General features: G+C 38.3%; 1 protein-coding gene across 1 annotated transcript in view; it reads right to left on the bottom strand.

The window, feature by feature from the left end:
- The window catches only part of rnf19a (ring finger protein 19A, RBR E3 ubiquitin protein ligase), a 28091-nt gene extending 12015 nt beyond the window's left edge, over nt 1-16076 (bottom strand). Inside the window, exon 1 of the mRNA XM_085447034.1 lies at nt 15847-16076. The gene's annotated coding sequence lies outside the window, so the exon portion shown is untranslated. The remainder of the gene's footprint in view (nt 1-15846) is intronic.
- Nucleotides 16077-18969: the final 2893 nt, after the last annotated feature.

The raw sequence follows: 18969 nt of genomic DNA, 5'->3' as shown, positions 1-18969 counted from the left end.
ACACTCAGCTCTGACTGACAACACCCAATAAAATCTGCAAACATCCAAAAAAAAAAAAAAAAAAAAAGATGCTTGGATCAAATGACTCTTGATCCCAAACTGCCATTTTTATCTCCCAGTTTAGCAGCAGGCAGGTTCAAAAAGAAAAACAAAAAACAAAAAAACAACTCAAATGCATCCCAGTAGCCTTTTGATGCTGACTGAAACTAAATTCGGCTGACTTTTTGCACATCTACAAGCTCTAAATACAGCCAGTAGTCTGCAGACAGTGTCACGGCATAAGAGTCCCATCTCTTCAGAGACAAATATCCTGAAACGCACGTATGAACATGACAGATGTATGCAATACACTGGCAAACGCACATCTGACAACACATAATGTATTAAACCAGATGCAGGACTGTATCTGTATTACTGTTGGGACAAAACTGATAAGTACCTACCATTAGCATATGCCCTCATACCTAATGGCTACAATGCAAATGTTATTATAATATAAAAGACTTTAATTATGGTTAATAGCTGCCAGTTTTATTTACACAGCCCTTCACCTGCAGTTAGATGCTCCTTGCACATTCCCAGTTGTGTCATTAACATAATGAATAATGTAAATAAGGATAACCCTTAGTGCATAAACGTTCATATATATTAATGATAAGCTGCTCCTTCTCACACACACAGCAAGGGGGAAGTTACTTTGATGTTTCCGTTGTTGGGAAGCTTTTACTGCATTACTGTAATATAAAGTGTTGCCATCAACTCAATGAATAGTATTTTATTTCACTTATCTCTTGGCAGCTCTACATATGTGTGTGTGCGCGCGCGTGTGTGTGTGTGTGCATGCGTGTGTGTTGAAGAGGAGAAACTATGACCGTAAATGACAGCAGTATGCCGCAGTCTAAAGACATAAAAATCTAACAGATAAACACCAATAAATATTTAACTGTTCATTGTTTTTATCTGAAGTCTGTTGCCATTTGTTAGTTTAATAAGTAGAGTTATATATGTTTATCTGATGTACAAGTTTATTACACCAATCAAGAGACTGGCTGGCAACCCTTTGGCAACCTCCGGTCATTAGGGAAAAATGTGTAGTGGTTGCTGGAGCTTGCTGGGTGAAATTGGCTGCAAAGAGGGTGCTGCCTCTGGTTATTGCTTTGGTTGCTCGCACATTGCTGTGGTCACCTGCAGTTTGCATGAAAGATGTCAACTTATCTGCAGACACCCACAAGCTAAACAAGGTGTGGTAGTGAGACAAAACGTTTACTTTCAAAGTAAAAGTTGTGCCCTCCCACTGAAACCAACATGTATCAAAAACAGTGCAACTTTTACTTTATGTTTAACTGTAGCCTTTACTGGTTTGCAATGCACTCTTCAGAGTTTCACTATTGCTTGGTGAATATTTCCCAGATGGGACTGCTCTCCAGGCCTACATAAATGGGGCTTTAGTAACTTAGTATTTACTTACTAATAATTACTAACTTTTGACTCATGACTGGTGGTTGCCAACTGGTCTCTAGACCTGTGTGACTGAAGCCTTCAGTTTACGTGCACATCAGCTGTACTGATGTGTGAAATCCCCCACAAACGATAGTTTTCTCAGCACTAAAATCCACACAACAATATTTGTGTAATGGTGGGCTCAATCTTTTCACTGAAATCCATGTGGAATCATCAAGATTTGGTATAAAATAACCGGTCTCAACAAATTCATCACTGGAGCCTTTAGAAATAGAAATGTTGAATTGGTCCAGCCTTAAATGTTAACAACTGTTGTCATCATATGACACAAAATATAGAAGTATTTCTTTCTGTTTTAACCACTTGGTTGAGGTCAATAATTAAACTTTATATTTGTTAAGTACAGCACTTCAGGTTGCTAGGAAGAAATTACAACAAACAGACAGTGTGCAGAAGACTAGACGTTTCCAGCAGACATTTTTTCTTGACTTTACCTCATAAGTATTTTTAATGTTACGTTAAGCTGTGCATTTAACTGTCACATAAAGATAAAGGAGAAAAAGCGTGCCAACCATAATTGCATCTCATTAGGCTGTAGCATTGCAGCCAAAGAATGAAAGTTGTAAAGAAGAATACACCTTAACTGGTGACTCCATTTTTTTTTTAACTTTCTTTAAATAAGAGATTCTGCATTTGAAATTTAAACTATGAAAAGCTGCTGTGTGCAAGGTGACACATGCACAGTGTGTCACTGACTAACAAAAGCAGTAAATCTTCCATATATAGGGCTTTGGAGCGTGATGTCACGGGGGTGGGCGTGGAAAGGATTTTGGCCCGATCCGCCATTTTGGGGGTCTAGCGCAAGTGAAAAGGGAGCGAAGGCACACACAACAGCCATGGTTCGTATTTGCTGTGTGGTCGGCTGCAATGTTCGATCGCACGACCAGCAAGAAAATAAGCTTGAAAAGGGTTTATCTTTTCATTCTTTCCCAACCTGGAAGCAACATGAGGCAGCTCGTGTATCGATGTTAGCAAACGAAGGCGTCCAGCCTGGATAGCAGCTGTGAGACGAGCTCCAGTTCTCTTCCATCTCCAAATATCTGTTGGTGCTCCAGACAGTTTCATTCCGGTAAGTTCTAAATATGTTCATATCACTCTTTATAGCCTATTAGTTTCATTTTCAATGCACTCTGAGCTCATAGCAAATTAGAACAAACATCCTACTGAGTGATTTTGCAGAACTACCGTCTATTTATAGAGTTGCTAATTATTTGGCATTATTGCAGCAAACCAGCCTATGAAATGGATGAAACATCGTGACTGGGTCCCAGCGCTACACGAGGGACCTGCTTCAAACAAACCACCATGCCAATCAGATTACTTCTTCCATGTGAGGGTGAAGAGGTGACCCTCCTGGATAAGATGGTGAAGGTTTGCTGCGTTTGGTGAACAGTGTGATAATAAAACCAGGGAAGAATGAAACCTGCTCCTGTTAAATGTTCTTAAGTCTTGTGCTGTTATTTTTTCAAAAGATACAGTAAATAAAGTAATGTTAGTAGTGGGTGATATCATGTAAACACTCATGATTTTGTGTAAACATTTTGTCATTTGTAAACTATAAATGACATGGATTCTACACTGTTACTGATGTGATGCTCTATAAGGTGGTTTTAATAAAATAAAATAAAAAGAGGCAAAAATTAGTTTGTTTCTTTATTCAACTTTTGAACAGTGGGACTCAGTCAGTACATATTCAGTAAATGCAAATTATTTACACGGCAGTGCACTACAGGCATACATCTAGACTCCTCCACAGTAGCAGGTGGGATTTTCCTTTTTTGAGGACAGCTTCTTTTACCTGTCACTACGGATGGTCTGTTTATGTTTTGATCAAGAGCCTTTTTTTGGGCAGCTGAAGAGGAGAAGTCTATCTTATGGCCAACCTCTGGCTGTATCTTGGTCACATTACCCAGCAAAACCCAGTAAGCAGGTTCATCTGTAACAGTCCTTGTGCCACGATCAAGACTGTTGCTTCTACTTTAAACAGAAGAGCAGCGACATGGCTGCAGTTCTCTGCGACTCCGGCCATACAGCTGCAGTGGGCGACTTCAACCTTCCCTGTGATGCTCACAGTGACCCATGGCTGCAATGCTGGTTCATTCAGTCTTTGAGAGTGCAGCACCTGAAACACACACAGACAAAGTTCATTTAAAGACAAGAACTAATGAGCCATGGCCGACATAAATGTGTTTTATCTACTTTATCATAAATGTAACAAAGTGTTTAGAAAGTTAGCACATACATGTGATTTTTCATTTCTTTATGTGTCCATCGCTGCATGTTAGTGTAAATCTGTCTGTTCTCTGTCAGAAACCTGCCTGCAGAGAATGAACCTAAAGTATGTAATGCAAGGATGTCATCACTTTAGAGATGGGGAAAGCATAAAGTGACAATTATGAATCACTTAATATGATAAGGAGATTCTGCAGGTCATTAATCAATGTATAAAACTAAAATAAAATGTATTTTTAGTGACACAGGATACAAACATGGAAGCAAGATGTATAATTAGGATTATTTATAATAAATATGAATAAATTAGTGCAATTTCTTTAACCATAAAGAATAACTAAATCCTTCAGGACAATGTCACATCAATGCACTGAACTCACTGTTATCCCTCTAACAGCCTCCACATGTTCTCACTGTAATTTCCCCTCATGAATGAATTTATGCTGCACTAATGTGAATGTTTGCAGGGAAATCAAACGCATTTCACACGCAGTACTCGAGCTGACTTACCTTTGTTTGAATGACGACTTGTACGCGCTGACTCCACAGACAAGGTACGAAAATATGTCAGGCTACGTCAGTAGCGCTAGGTGTTCGGGGTTTCTACTCCACGGCTGTATTTCATACGGGTCCACATTTCCAATGCACGCTATTTTCTGCAAGTACCGCTGCTTCGCCTCTGGACGCAATCGGTCTCTATACAGTTCACTCTCTTTTGAGCTGCTTTTAAGCATCTTTCTTGTAGTCGTCGTTCCAACACAGTGTGTTTTTTTTGATTCGTAGACCCCGAAAATGGCGCTGCGCTCCCACAATGCATTGCGGCGTGACGTCAACTCCAAAGCCCTATTAGACTAGGGACCCTGAAGGCAAGTTATCATACAGCAGGCGAACCGCAACATGGGAAGCACAAGTGTAGGTGATGCCTGAATCCTGCAGTCCTACATTATAACACAATGTAATGACACACCAGGCGAAGTAACCAAGACATGGAGCAAGAGGAAATTTTTACCAAGACAGAAGAGCAATTTCAAGCAAACCACAAGTCAACGTGAAATTACACCCTCAGGCATAATTAAACTGGAAAATCCTTCCTCTTCTATGTGCCAAGCCTGAGCGGGACTTTCCATGTGACTTAGGTCAGTATGCACGATTGTGCGAGCACACGCACATGCATGTATTCAGGTTTTGTGGCTCAGGGGCAATCACATGCAAGCGAGGCTTACACACTGGGATGGTGTCCCAGTTCTTGAGACAACCTCAGGGTAAAAATCCTATTGAGATAGAATAAATGCTTTCAGTCTTCAGTCAACTCTTAAAGGAAATCGCCAAGTTCGCATCAGCTCATGCAGTGTTATGACTACCATCGTGAGATGATTTAATCCCATGGTTTTCAAATGAAGATGCAGGTCAGTGTAAGGCCACATAGTTGCCTTTCATTTGGAGCCACACTATAATTTGTGTGTCAAAATGAAGAAGGGGAAATAGGAGTAAAAAGTGTCACTTGGCGTTACCGCGGTAATGGTTTTAACACGTAAAGCTCTTGAGACCAGAGCAATAACATGTTGGCTGCTGAGCTGCAATAAAGGAAATAAATCCAGGTTTCTCTTGCCTGTAATTTTGCAAAGAGACAATTAGGTGCACAGCCAAACTGCAATGGAACATTTTACGCTGTTGCCCTGTGAGTGCATGCTGGCACATCAAGCCTCAATTTCATAAATACTTTTGGTCATTTTTGAACTATTGATAAGTTATAAACAGAACCCCTGGCCCTCGCCCAAACAAACATCCTTTTCCAACCATTTCCAGTACCATCATTACAAAGTGTTTCTTCCACTTCCAAAGGTAAACAAGTCCATCAGCTTAAAAAAAAAGCATCTAACAGTCAACATGTCGCTGATGATGATTCCATTCATTTAATACCATGTGCTGACCCGAAAAATCACCCTGATCTATTCAGCGGTAAGGTCACACCAGTGGAACGCTTCATCCCCTCGAATCCAATCAAAATGTCACCACTGGTTTTACAGACATGTGGACAAGCTCTAATCTAATGTACATATTAACTGATATTAAATGTTTTCCATATGATATAATATTTTTATTCCAAAAGTAGCTCTTAAACTCAGATAAAGTGAAAACAACAGGACACATATCAACCTCACCAGAGACCCAATGATACAATATTATCACATTTAACACACAGCAGAATATGAATTTTAGACTGAATTTTGATATTAGCATTGGAATAATATTTTCATGTATTGCAAGTTATCACCTTTTATCAACTTCAATTTATGTCCTTGGAGTTAAAGTTTGTCATTATCTGTGTTATGTAATAAGAAAGTCCAGCGTCTCTTGTGTCTCTTTCTTCAGTAGCTCTTATTGCTGTAATATTGCTTTGTGAAAAAGACAGAATGACAAACGGCTTCACTAATAACAGTCATAAGCATTGCCTGCGCCTGACAAACCGAAGTGTTTGTATTACAGTCTGGACTACTGTAGTACTGCAGGTATTTTGAATGTGACACACTTGACTTATAGATTTTGGGTCATAAGCTGCTTATACAGACTTGGACTGCACTGATTCAATATTTGAATCCAATATCAGACTCACGAAACTAGATCAGATATCAGTGACAATGAAACAATCCACAGGACAACCCTTTCTAGGTAGTTAGTACGACACTTTCTCTGCATTTCAGTATAAGCCTTGCTCAGAACCCATATGGAAAAGATATATATAAATCTTATAAAGTTTGTATCTGTCTTGTATGAAATTTGTATGAAAAGCATACAAGAGTGAAAACACATATAAGATCCCTTGAAAAATTATATAATGAAACTTGTATGTTTTGTATACTTACTAAAAAAATATATGAAAGTAATGAGAAAGTGCCACTTTCATGAGTAATCACATATAAGTTTTTACTATTTCTTTTCCATATGGGAAGTTTTTACTGCACTTACAGTAACATAACTTATTGCTGTCAACTTGATTTATTTATTATTCCACTTGGTCACATGAGTGCCGCTCAACAAGCTGTATACTACATACAAGAAGAGCCATAATGCTTTATTTATGACACCATGATCTGTTTGTGTAGATAACAAAAGAAAAGGGAAAAAAAAAAACATGAGATGTGGACTGGTACATATATAGCACGGTTCTACTCAATTTGGGCACTCAAAGAGCTTTCTGCTACAAGCCTCATTCACCAAATCTCACACACATTCATACTATACTAGGGCTGCTCAATTAATCGAATTTTAATCACGATTACGATCTGGGCTTTCAACGATCATTAAAAATGACTGAGCCGATTATTAGCCCCTCCCTCATTTATCCGCGACACCTTAAAGGCCGGTCCGTGAAAATATTGTCGGGCATAAACCGGTCCGTGGCGCAAAAAAGGTTGGAGACCGCTGATTAAGAGGACCCGAGGGAAGCTCGGAAAGCTAAGCAGAAGTTATTTGGAGAGGAGAGTGACTGCCGTTGGTTGAAAAGAGAGGTAAAAAAAAAAAAAAAAAAAAAAAAAAAAACTTCAGTGGTGTTGCACACTATTTTATATTATTTTTTAAAGTCATTGTTAACCCTTTAAATCCGGTCAGAGCAGCACACTCCGTTTTGTGTAACTACTTTTAAATCCCTGTAGAATCTGAACCACGTAAGCTAGCGCAATAATTTGTTTTGCATATGAAACCGGAGGAGTTGTACTTACAACTTATGCCATCAGCTTGTCCTCGGTCACGGTTTCCTTCCACATATAGCTTTGCAAAAATTGCATAAAAAGCGCTTGCAGGAACAAAAACATAATATTCCAGAAACACGCTTTGCCAATCCGATCAGCTGTTCATAACACTTCCCACAGTGAAACAGATGTCAGCGCGAACTGTCTCATGTCCGCCATTTCCTGGCCGAAACCGGAAGTGACGTCATTTTCGCGGAAATGTAGTTTTTTACTTGTAGACCTTAAAAACCTCTACTGGTCATGTTTGACTTTTCTGAATAGTTTCTGGGATGCTTAGAACTCGAATTGCACTGCTGGAAATAGTTTATTTTGATGCACCTGCTGTTTTCTTTGCAAATTTGCATCATAGGATTGTTTTTTTTGTTTTACCTGCAGTGTATATAAAAATTGGTGTATCTCCAAAATAAAACTATGAAGACACTCAAAATAAATTTCCTGTTGTTGTAAACTATTTTTTGCAACTTTTTTGTATTTAAAGTTTTGAAGGATAAGCCTCTTAAATTTCTCCAAGTAGAAATATATGTAAAAAAACAAAACAAAAACGATTTTCAATTTTTTTGTAGTTTATTGCACTTTTTTGCAATTAATGTAGTTACTATGGACTTAATGCATACATATTATTAAAACATGGGCTATAACAGTTATTTAGCAACTTGAAATGCTCCCACAAATGGCACTACAACATGTAAAAAAATAATATAAGCTCTGGCGGACTTGGTTCTATAGTAGGTCTTAAAGGGTTAAATAAATATCGTCAAATAATCGCGATCTCAATTTCAGTGAAAATAATCGTGATTATCATTTTTGCCATAATCGAGCAGCCCTATACTATACTACACTATACTCTACTGTATCTAAGCACTTATACCCAACATTCGGATACACTCACACACCAACATTTTGCTCAAGGGTAAATGGGCAGGATGTGCCAGGGATCGATGCACCGATCTTCCAATTGGTAGAGGACGCGCTCTACGACCTGCGTAACAGCCCCCACCTCAAAGATTTAAAAATAAATAAATACATACAGCATGAAAAGCGCAGACAGTGGACAATGCTGATGGACCAACAACTGGACAAGCGACAGACCGGTTGTACCACATAGTTTTGACACACTGCAGGTGAATGGGCAGTTCAAAGCTGCCCACAAACTGCCTGCTCACTGCCATCGTTGAACCATAATTACCCCAAACGAGGTGCACTCAGACTCAGAGAGGAATTTTGTCACTTATTTTACTAATAAATAACAATTTAGCTAATATTTGGGGCACATAAATCTGTAATGTTTGCTGATGGACAGCACACTAGACACTCTAATAGAAATACTGTGTTGATTAAACTGGCATTTATATATCTGTTTCACTGAGTGCCTAGCTGAATTCTCTCACCTCCCAACCCAGAGTCACACACCCTTCATAATGAACCAGAAAACTTTTGTTTTGTGCCTTGGGAATCTAGGCTAACATAATTACGGTCCTGTACTTTAAACAGCTAAGCTGTCAACCCAGATGTGGCATTTCCTGTATCATGAATTGGCCAGTTTTTGTTTTTATAATCTACTTTTTCTATTTTTGAACCGAACCCAGTCCGTCACATTTCGGCTCTCATCATCTGACGCCCGTCTCATGTTGATTTAAAATAGTTTGCACTTGACTATGGGTGCTTTTTTGGTAATGTGATAGCATTATGAGGAAAACCTTTGGCGGTGAGTTTGGTGAGTCTATATTTAGGTAAAGATGATGCAAGCTCCCTGGGATATTGATAAAAATACTTTTACCATCCCAGACTGGAAATAAGTGGCTCTGAATGTTCCTCAGAAAAGTGTTTATCACGTACGCCAACTTCTGGTTACATTCCAGCTTGAGGACAGATTTCCTGATCATGACAATGCATTCAAAGTTCATGGCGTGGGGCCAGGGGACAGCCCAGAGACTAGATGACAAACGCTATAGAAAATCTATTTTTTGTTTTACATAGCTGTGTTTACATATCACACCAAGAAGAAATAATTTAACTTTTGTACAGCTGTCACTGCTTCTATCCACGGGATCAGACGCATGGAAGCAAATTCAAACTGGTTATTGTTCAATTTCCCCGCACTCATAAGGTGTAGGCCAACTTTCTCTCAGCTGGACATCGAAATAAACCTGAAGGGTAATGACTCTATTGAGCCCATTATTTGCCAGACAAATATAATAATAATAATGTCTGACATTAAACAGAGAGTGGGGACAGGCTGTACATGAGCGAATGCCTCTGATGCTGCACTATTTACTAAACAGAGTCACAGGCAACAGGGCGAGGTACTTTTCCACTGTATCTGCTACACAGTGATGAGACAACAGCTTCTTTTGAAGTGCAATGATTGCGTAGCAAAACTCTATCATGTCATTATGACATTCATCTTCATGTATCACCATGGAGACAGCAGGGAAATATGACTTTCTACCACCTAGGACAGGAAGTGCTGATATCATTTTCCTATTTCACAAAGGGATATCTATTCATCTCTGTGAGCTTCAAACAAAGATAAACGAGAAAAATGAACCATTTAAATTTCACAAGTCAAGACACAAAACAAAAGACATAACTATTTGCAAAGCTACATTATAAACAAACTTTTCTTTAAGCTCTACATGCCAACACATTGTAATATAAACACAGTAAATAATAAGGCTGTGTTATAAAGAATGGACATTAGACACTCTGAGTGAGCTCTGCTTCATCCAACCATAAACGGGAAATAATGAACCCAACCACGGAGCTGTTGTGCATCGAGCTTTGCGTCAGCACGGTTAATGCCATATACCGACTGAAATCTTAAGCATTTCCAAACAGAGCTGAGAGCAAATTTCTCTCTGCAGCACAGCAGGGTTGTGAACTCTGCCATCATAACCACAGGGTTGTTGAAGAACTTTCCAGGCCTAAACTCCCCTCTGATCAGGCTTATGGTTAATTTACAGTGCTATGGTTGTGTCTCTTTGTGGAGGTATTGGTCTACAGAGGGCCTCTGGAGAGGGGTTTTCACCCTTAGCAAGCATGCCCTCGTCCAGTCCTCCATTAAGCATCAGGGAAATATGTATTTTAAAGACGTTAAAAGGTTTGTGTTAAAAGCCTGAACGAACAGAACCAAATAAAGTTTTAAAAGTAATAAAATAAAGAAATAACCAAGTAAATCTTGTAACCTAACAACATTTACTTTAGTTGACAATGCCCATCTTTGGCTTTATGCCGCTGCTTTTCATTTCACACAAACAAAACTGAAATTATGCCTGCCAGAGCCTGCCATGTAGCCAACGCCGCTGTCAGCATTTATACTTATGCATGGTTTGCCCGCACTGCCACCAAAACACTGGTTAGCAGTGGGATATCTCTACTCGAGGTGATCCTTTCTCTTCCAGTCAATTAGAAAAATGGCAGAAGAAGAAACAATGCAATCAATCAAAAGGATATAAATACCATCACGAATGCCAAGTTGCTTGGTGATTTCTATCCAGATGCTCTGAAAATTCAAGTGTTAACTTCCAATAACGTTTGTGAAATTTGTGGTTACTTTCACAACTGACTGGCTATGGCAATGCACGTCTGTGTCACTGGATGCTGTGTACACTTCAGTTTCCAACATGACATATACTCCAAAGTAGGGCTGCCACGATTAGTCAACTAGTTCCGATTACGTCGACTATTAAAATCGTCGACGACTAATTTAATAGTCGACGCGTCGTTTGAAGCTTTGTAAGATCCCAAAAGACGCAGGAATAAGTAGTAGAATTTAAGAGTGTAATAACGGACTGAAACAGAAGATGGCAGCACTGCATGTACAAGGATGCAAGCTGCCGTTAAACCCCGAAGAAGAAGAAGCTGTGTCCCAGAATTCATAGCGCGGCCCAACGCATTTGTCAACAATGGCGGCAGCTAGTTAGTTTTAATATTACTCTTATTATTCTTTCTGGGTCACAAAATAAACATTTAACATGTTTTCAGGCGAGAATGTAGCTGTGTAAACCTCAAATATCTGCTCAGTTTATCAGGACACCACATATTTTCAAAAGCGCTCCGACGTTTTCTGAGACGTCTGTTACCCACCAGCTCGATAGCTATCCGGGGTTCAAGGCTCACTCGAGCCTGTGAGAACACCGGACTCCCGGCAAATCATTTTCAAACCCACCGCCGTCTTTCGCTACTCAGGTTAAACATTTAATATAAGTCACTTAGATAACTTAAAAATGTTATTGTTTGGCTTTTTTTTAATATATTTTATTTGTTCCTGAGTAAATCGGTTTGGCTGAGAAATAAAGTTATAGTTTTTACACAGCTGAATAAACGTCAAGCAGACAACTGATTATCAGAAGTATGAGATACTCGAGAGTATACTCCGGTGTCCTGTTATATTTTAGATAGCAAGGAGCAGACGGCTGAGTTTATTAAACTCCACCGAAACAATCTGGAGATGTCATTAAAATTTAATAAACTATCATCTTGTCTTTATTTTTAGTTAGCGCATACCTTAAACACTTCAAGCTGTAAGCTAATGATAGTTATATAAGAGCAGATGCATACTGGTGCAATAAACTGTATGTTTTACGTCCAATGGATGCATGATCTGATTATTCGACTAATCGTAGAAATAATCGGTGACTAGTCGACTGTCAAAATAATCGTTTGTGGCAGCCCTACTCCAAAGTAACCACATTATCAGATAGATACAGACACATATGAGCTACGACAGACGCGAAATGTTCAGCGAGCAGATTTTTCAAGAGATCACTGTAACAAACGTGATACTTGCATTCAGTTTTAGTCTCCAGTTAACAAAGAAACCAATTCGCGTTTTGTACCTCACTCCTTAGCTGGTGTTTGAGGGCTAGTGGACATTTGATGCTCTGACTGCCTAAGTAACTCTCTAATCTATCAGCCTGTCACATGTCAATCAATTATATCCATACCATCTCTTAGTTTGGACGGGGACACACCACCTTTACGTGGCCAGCTGTTATTTCACTGGTTGTCACCTGAAATCGCTGAATATCATTATCCGCGTCATTTCTGGTTGCTGCTAGTCACATCCTGTGTCGCCGCCCCTTTAATTCTCAAATATGAAACCGCAGTTAAATATCACCCAGGTCTTTATTTTAGAAAGTACCTAAAATATTTTACAGTGCTCAAAACTGACACAGTGGTGTTTGACTTATGCAAATATTTAACAAGAAAACAGCTGTTATACTTAGCAACCAGAGAGGAAAAAGAAATACAAACTTTAAAATAAGCCTACTTCAAATGAATGGCAGTGTTCTTCTATAGTTGAGTCACACTCTCTTAGGAAATACAGCATATTTACTAGATGCAAGTCATGTTCTTCCCTTTCTTTGCTGATGCATTACCATCATTACGGGTCAGTGGATTTGTATAAAGCCATTGGCAGGACATGTATTGTGCCACAATGTGACCATGATTGGAAGCAGAAAGGAAACTTTTCAAGGGAAAAATAATAACTATATAAATAAGAGAAAAAAAAACCTCCTTGTGCTGAATTCACTAGACCGGTGATGCTTTCCTAAAGTGTTTGGCATACGTAGGTCGATATTTAGGATTCCAATTTTTGGTCCACTGTTAGTTACTAATTTATAGTTCAATAATGACTTGTTGTCTGAAATCGAGTTATTCATTCAGTCTTAACTGTCCTGCTCTTCTTCCTCCAAGAATACCACAGAAGCTCATGTACCCTCTAAATCATCTGAGTTAACAGCAAAGTTGGTGATGAAGACATAATGCCAGCCTGATGTAAACATTACAAAGCCAAAGTCTTACAGCAAGTGAAAGGGCAAACACAGATGTCATGAATGATGTCAAGAGATTCCCAGGAACGAAAGTCATATTTTTTGGGGGCCAACACTCATTACTTTAGGGCAGAACAGGAGACATTAGGGGAATCCACTCCTTCAGTTCTCCACATTGTGCATCTCATCATCAATACATAACATAACAGTCCCTCCACTGTCCGCTAAAGACTTTTCACTATAAACAGCAGGAAGCAGATTGGTGAATTTATGGGGGACGGGGGACAGCACTAGCTATTTCTGTTCTACAATGAAGGAGGAAAGAAACCCCCATAAACAACGACTCACAATTCACCAGCAGAGATGAGGCTCACTGTGCAATATATGCCATGGACACACTGATTTCACAGCCTCTAAATTTATTTGGCTGAAATTCTACTGCCAAAGTCTACTAAAGCTACAGTAGAAGGGATATAACAGAACTAAGCTGAAGATTAAAATATGTCCTGCTTTAAGACCAGGATGAGTTTTATGCACATTTACTACGATATTCTTCAGAAGTCTATTTTATGTTATCTGGATTCCTGGTTACATAATCATAAACACAAAGATAAAGCTGTAATATAACCTATTACTGTTCCCACATAACAAAAGACTCACATTTTAATCATTTGTCACAAGCAGAAAACCCTAAAAACCCTATTAACCCTATTTGACAGTAAAAAAAAAAAAAAAGATGTTTAAATATTCTCTGTCAGTTCCCAGCACATACTTATTTGCTAGTTCATTCAACAAGCCACAGAAAAAGTCAACATACGTGTATCATTCTAATAAGATAAGAGGGAATACTGCAATAGAGCAAATGTTGCTTCAGCTCAAGGGTCTTCTGTGGCTCGGCCACAGGTTACTAATAAAATAAAATAAAACCAAGAAGCTTTGAAGGAGTTTCATTTCAGCAGATTTGACAATTTGAGACTAGTCATCAGCTGAAACCAGTTCTTGTTTTCTGTCCCCAAACTTGGTTAGCTGCAAATAAAAGTTAAATGTATTATATCATAAAAGTACAAGAAGAACATTTTAACCTACTTTTTAGAAACCACCAATACACCTGTCAAGGGTTTTACCTAGCTAAGAATGTACTTTTTATTAAAGGCAAGGCAGGCGAGGACACAATGAGTCGGTGTTACCTTACCTGACAGAAACCTAAGGTGTTCTGATCATGTAATAAGGAAAAATGCAAATCATGCTTGAGTAAATAAAGTTCTCTGATGAATTTCCACGAGGGGCTGACCTCTATTAGTCATCTCTTTATTTATTTATACATTTTTTAAAAACAGATTTTCTCATCCGAAAATAGCAGGTGCATAAGATATGTGTAATATTTCTTTTAAAACAAATTCCTAGTTTCAAGAGATGTAAACAATAACATATATTTATGTGTAACATGGCAGTAGTACTACAGCAACAAAAAAGCTGACTAACCAAGTCACTTGTGCCGCTGAAAGAATAGTAAAGTTTGAGTTTCTACATTAAAACACCGAACTGCCCAAGTTTTCCTAAAGCTACAGCACAAATGGTTTGGTTCTGTGTACAAATCCCAAATCTGGAATTAATTCTGTTCAAGTGAAATGCTACAGGGGATCAAGAGCAAGCAAAAGCACCGTGACTCACTGACGGAAAGCCCCAGTGAAGATGCCCTGAATTTATTTAACATGCATGCTTTAAAAGTCAGCACCGCCATCGAGGAAGGACTGAGCAACTGATATGCTACTACTAATTAAAACAGTGATACAAAGCGACAGCAGTAAACAATGTACAGAAGTATCTGTATTGAGATCATAATGTAATAGTTAAATTGATTTTACATGCAGGTTACTTAGTGTAAAATCATTAACCTTCCCCCACAACCCCCAAAACAGAGAAGTAAACCGTCTTCACTTATAGATATATATACATACATACACACATACATACATGTATACTATATATGTATACATATATATTAGCCTAAATGTCTAACAAAACACAAAAGCAGAAGAACTTTGGCTAAAGTTGCATATTTTCCGAAAGTTCAACTGTGGCCACGGCTTTTAGAGCCCTAAACTAAAAGCTGGAAAGACCCAGCTCTGTCAACTTATTTTAAAAGTAGTAAAAACGTTCATGCATGAGATACCTTACTCGTCGTGTGGAGCTCAGCGCAGAAACGATCTAATATTGTTTACAATTTCCACTTGGCTAACCAGGGTTAGCCTGCTAGCTACGGGTGGCTAGTGACTTAACTTTAATCGCCCAAAGAGTTGCTGAGCAGCTGAGCCGAAGCCAAATGCTCACTCACTAACAAATACTTCAAGTGGGTGGTTTATATAAGCACCCCTTCGCGCTCGTAAACCTTTATTTGGTGTCGGATAAAGGTTTCTGTCGACCACCACTTTAACAAGGAAATTTTACAAGCTAACAAAGCTAAAAAAAAGAAAAAAAAAATTGCTAGCATCCCAGCAGCCTCGAAGAGAAGGAAGTTCTGATCTTACAAAAGCTCAGCTGGTTCGAGCTACGAGGTGAAAACTTACCGTCGTACAACCTCCCCCTGATTTTCCTTTACTTCACAGCTGAAGTGTACACCGTTGTCTCCATTTCGCAGGAAGCAGTACCTGAAAATGTGTAGCAGCAGAAAAAACCTGGCAGGACAGCCGAGGTACATTCCCCGAGTCTGATTACCGCGGTCAAGTTAAACACCAAAATAAAACAACATTCAAACTTCCGATATGTAATATGATAATTTCACAATAAATGCTTTTCACGATAAAGGCTTTTCTAATAAGCGGTGGAAGAACCGATGTAAAGCAATATATATATATATATATATATATATATATATATATATATATATATATACACATGCAGCTGCTCCTCTGCACATGTCCAAACTATCTCAGTCTACCGTAAGTGTCCACACCTGTCTCTATATGTGATCCAGCGGGGGATATCAAACCTACAGGGAATGATCAAACGTTAGCCTTTTCTTTGGGGTTTTGTTTGTCTCAATAATTCACTACCTTTACTCCTTGCAGCTTCACTGTCTCACTCTCATTCACACACATAAATGGAAGTGAGAACACTTACATCCTCGTTCAAATCTTTAGCAATTCAGTTTCTTCTTGTTTTCTAAAGTCTACAATTTCTAATAGCTTTTTAATAGGTTGCAGCAGAGTAGGACAAACTGCATTCTGCATTATGTTCGACACACAATACAAAAAAGTGCATGACATAAACATTTGTGGCACTATATGTCATACAAAATTATTGATGATTATCTTTCAAATGAAAGTGTTATTTAATTTGGATGAATATTGTATTTGTTTGTTTGGGGTTGTTTTGTTTGTTTGTTTTTGCAGTGTCTGTCTACCATTTAATGTGTGTATCTTATCTCTCCCAAATTGTCTAAAGTTTCTTTAATTTGTAAAACTTACAAATGGCAGAAGATGACACTTTTATCTTGTCAGATGCTTTTTAAATAAGCTGCCATCTAAAAATAAAGAATTTTGTTTAAAAAGGCTAAACATATTAAGAATTTGGATTAATTTGTGCTAAAATGTTATTTTCTGATAAGCTCTTATGAGTAAAATAACATATTATTTGCAAATCCAAATAAAATCACCTGGACAATTTTACCACCTTTAACATTTTACTCTTACTTTTTTTACCTACTTTTACTTTTCCCGGACGAAGCTTTTATTTGTGAAATAACTCACTGAGTTAGAAAACTTCTTCCTTGTTGCAGCTGATGACTTGACACGTTGACCATGCCTGTGTTTACGTAGCAGAGGAAACACTGTCCCCCTGCGGACATTGCTGAGTAGTTTTGTAACACACCCACAACTCCAGCATTCAACTTCTTTTTATGAGTCATCCTAATCGAAAAATAACACTGACTGTATTTTTGCCATGACCACTAACAAGTCTTAACCCAAATATTTAGTGGTCGACTACACGGAGAACACTTTTATGTGTCTGGTCTCAACACCAGGACTTTCCTTTACATCTGCTGTACTGTGGGGAAAAAAGAAAGAAAGAAGGGAACGTCACTGTAATAGTAGTTTTTTAAAAATGTTGTCTTAAGAACAACTTTCTTCTTCTCAAAGCAAGCTGATATTTGTTAGTTGTTGATAAGTAACATGTCTTAACATGACCATGACTGCCCAACTTTAAAAAGTTCACTAAAGTTTGTGACGGTGTGCAGACGGTGTACATCACAGTAACTATATAAATTGAAATTCTGTGGTCCTCTATCTGATCCTTCATTCCCTCAGAAACAAACAAACAAAAAGCCAGTTGAACCATTAGCTTTGACAAACCTGCTACAGGTGAAAAGGGAAATGTGAACCTCTGTAACATTAGAAATGCTTCATTTGACCCCTTTGCTTACTTTGACTAACAAGAATCAGGTTACCCAAGTGTACTTTGTCCTCCTGGGAGTTTTGTTTTATTTAACAGAAACTTGTAATTGTTGTGTTGTTTTTGTTTTCTGTCATTGGTGTAATATATGAAGAAAAATAACTCTGCTGTAATAACTCATTGCTAAAACGCCATTCATTAGTACTCCTTTTGCCTTCAAAGTTACCTTCATTTTCTTTGGCCTAGATCCAACAAGGTGCTGAAAACATTCCTCAGAGTGTTTGATCCATATTGACAAAATATTATATTATTAATTCTCCCATTCCAACACTTCCCAAAGGTGCTCTATTGGATTGGGATCTGGTGACTGTGGAGGCCATTTGAGTACAGTGAACTCACTGTGATGTTCAACAAACCAGTTTGAGCTTTGTGACATGGTATGCTATCATGTTGGAAGCAGCAATCAAATGATGGGTACCCTGTGCTCATACAGGGATCATTAGCAAAAACATTCAGATAGGCTGTGGTCTTTAAGCAGTACTTAGTTAGTAGTAAAGGGTCCATAGTGTGCAAAACAATATCCCCACCCCATTACACTATGACCAGTTATAGTCTAAATGCACTAAGTTGCTGCCATGTAATTGTATTATTAGATATTTTCTTTAATTAGCAGTTCAGCCGACATATTTGCTTAAATGAAAATGACTTTATGCTGAAACTTTAAAAATGTATTGCTTTCTAAAAGTGTGAACACTGTTATTTTCCAATTACATAATGTAATAACAATGTATCTATGTCAAAGATACATTTGCTTTTTGAATCATTGTTAAAATGTTTTAGTTTTAAATACTTTAATAAATACCCCCCCGCCCCTCCCGGCCCCCCAAGCAATCTTTATTTGCCTGCCAGGCTTTTAATTTATTTGATAGAGGTAATAAAACGGATTATTTGCCATCAGAGCAATAGATACTGAATGAAGCTTTAGTGGCATAGAGATATTCTAATAATTTACAAAATACTAATGTAAAACACACACACACCAACACACACACACGTACACACAACAGACAACTTATAAAAGGGAGCATGGTTACAAAAAAAAAAAGCTTAAAAAAATGCGCACCAGTGCATTTTTAATATGAAATTAGATAGAACTCCGTGGATGTATACTGTAAACTAGTCCTTCAGACAAAGTTTTCTTGGAGTTTGACATCTTGTTTGTTCGCTAAACATCTTTGATGCATTTGATTCGTTAACCGCTGGAGGGACCTCTGTGGCGCATGCGCACCTTTCTCACT

Source organism: Copadichromis virginalis, linkage group LG22 (genome assembly GCF_057382275.1).
Source record: "Copadichromis virginalis isolate Kocher_CV1m ecotype Utaka linkage group LG22, C_Virginalis_male_GT1.1, whole genome shotgun sequence".
Taxonomy (NCBI): Eukaryota; Metazoa; Chordata; class Actinopteri; order Cichliformes; family Cichlidae; genus Copadichromis; species Copadichromis virginalis.
Note: the sequence above shows the minus strand (reverse complement) of the source record. Positions and strands in the feature narration are given on the sequence as shown.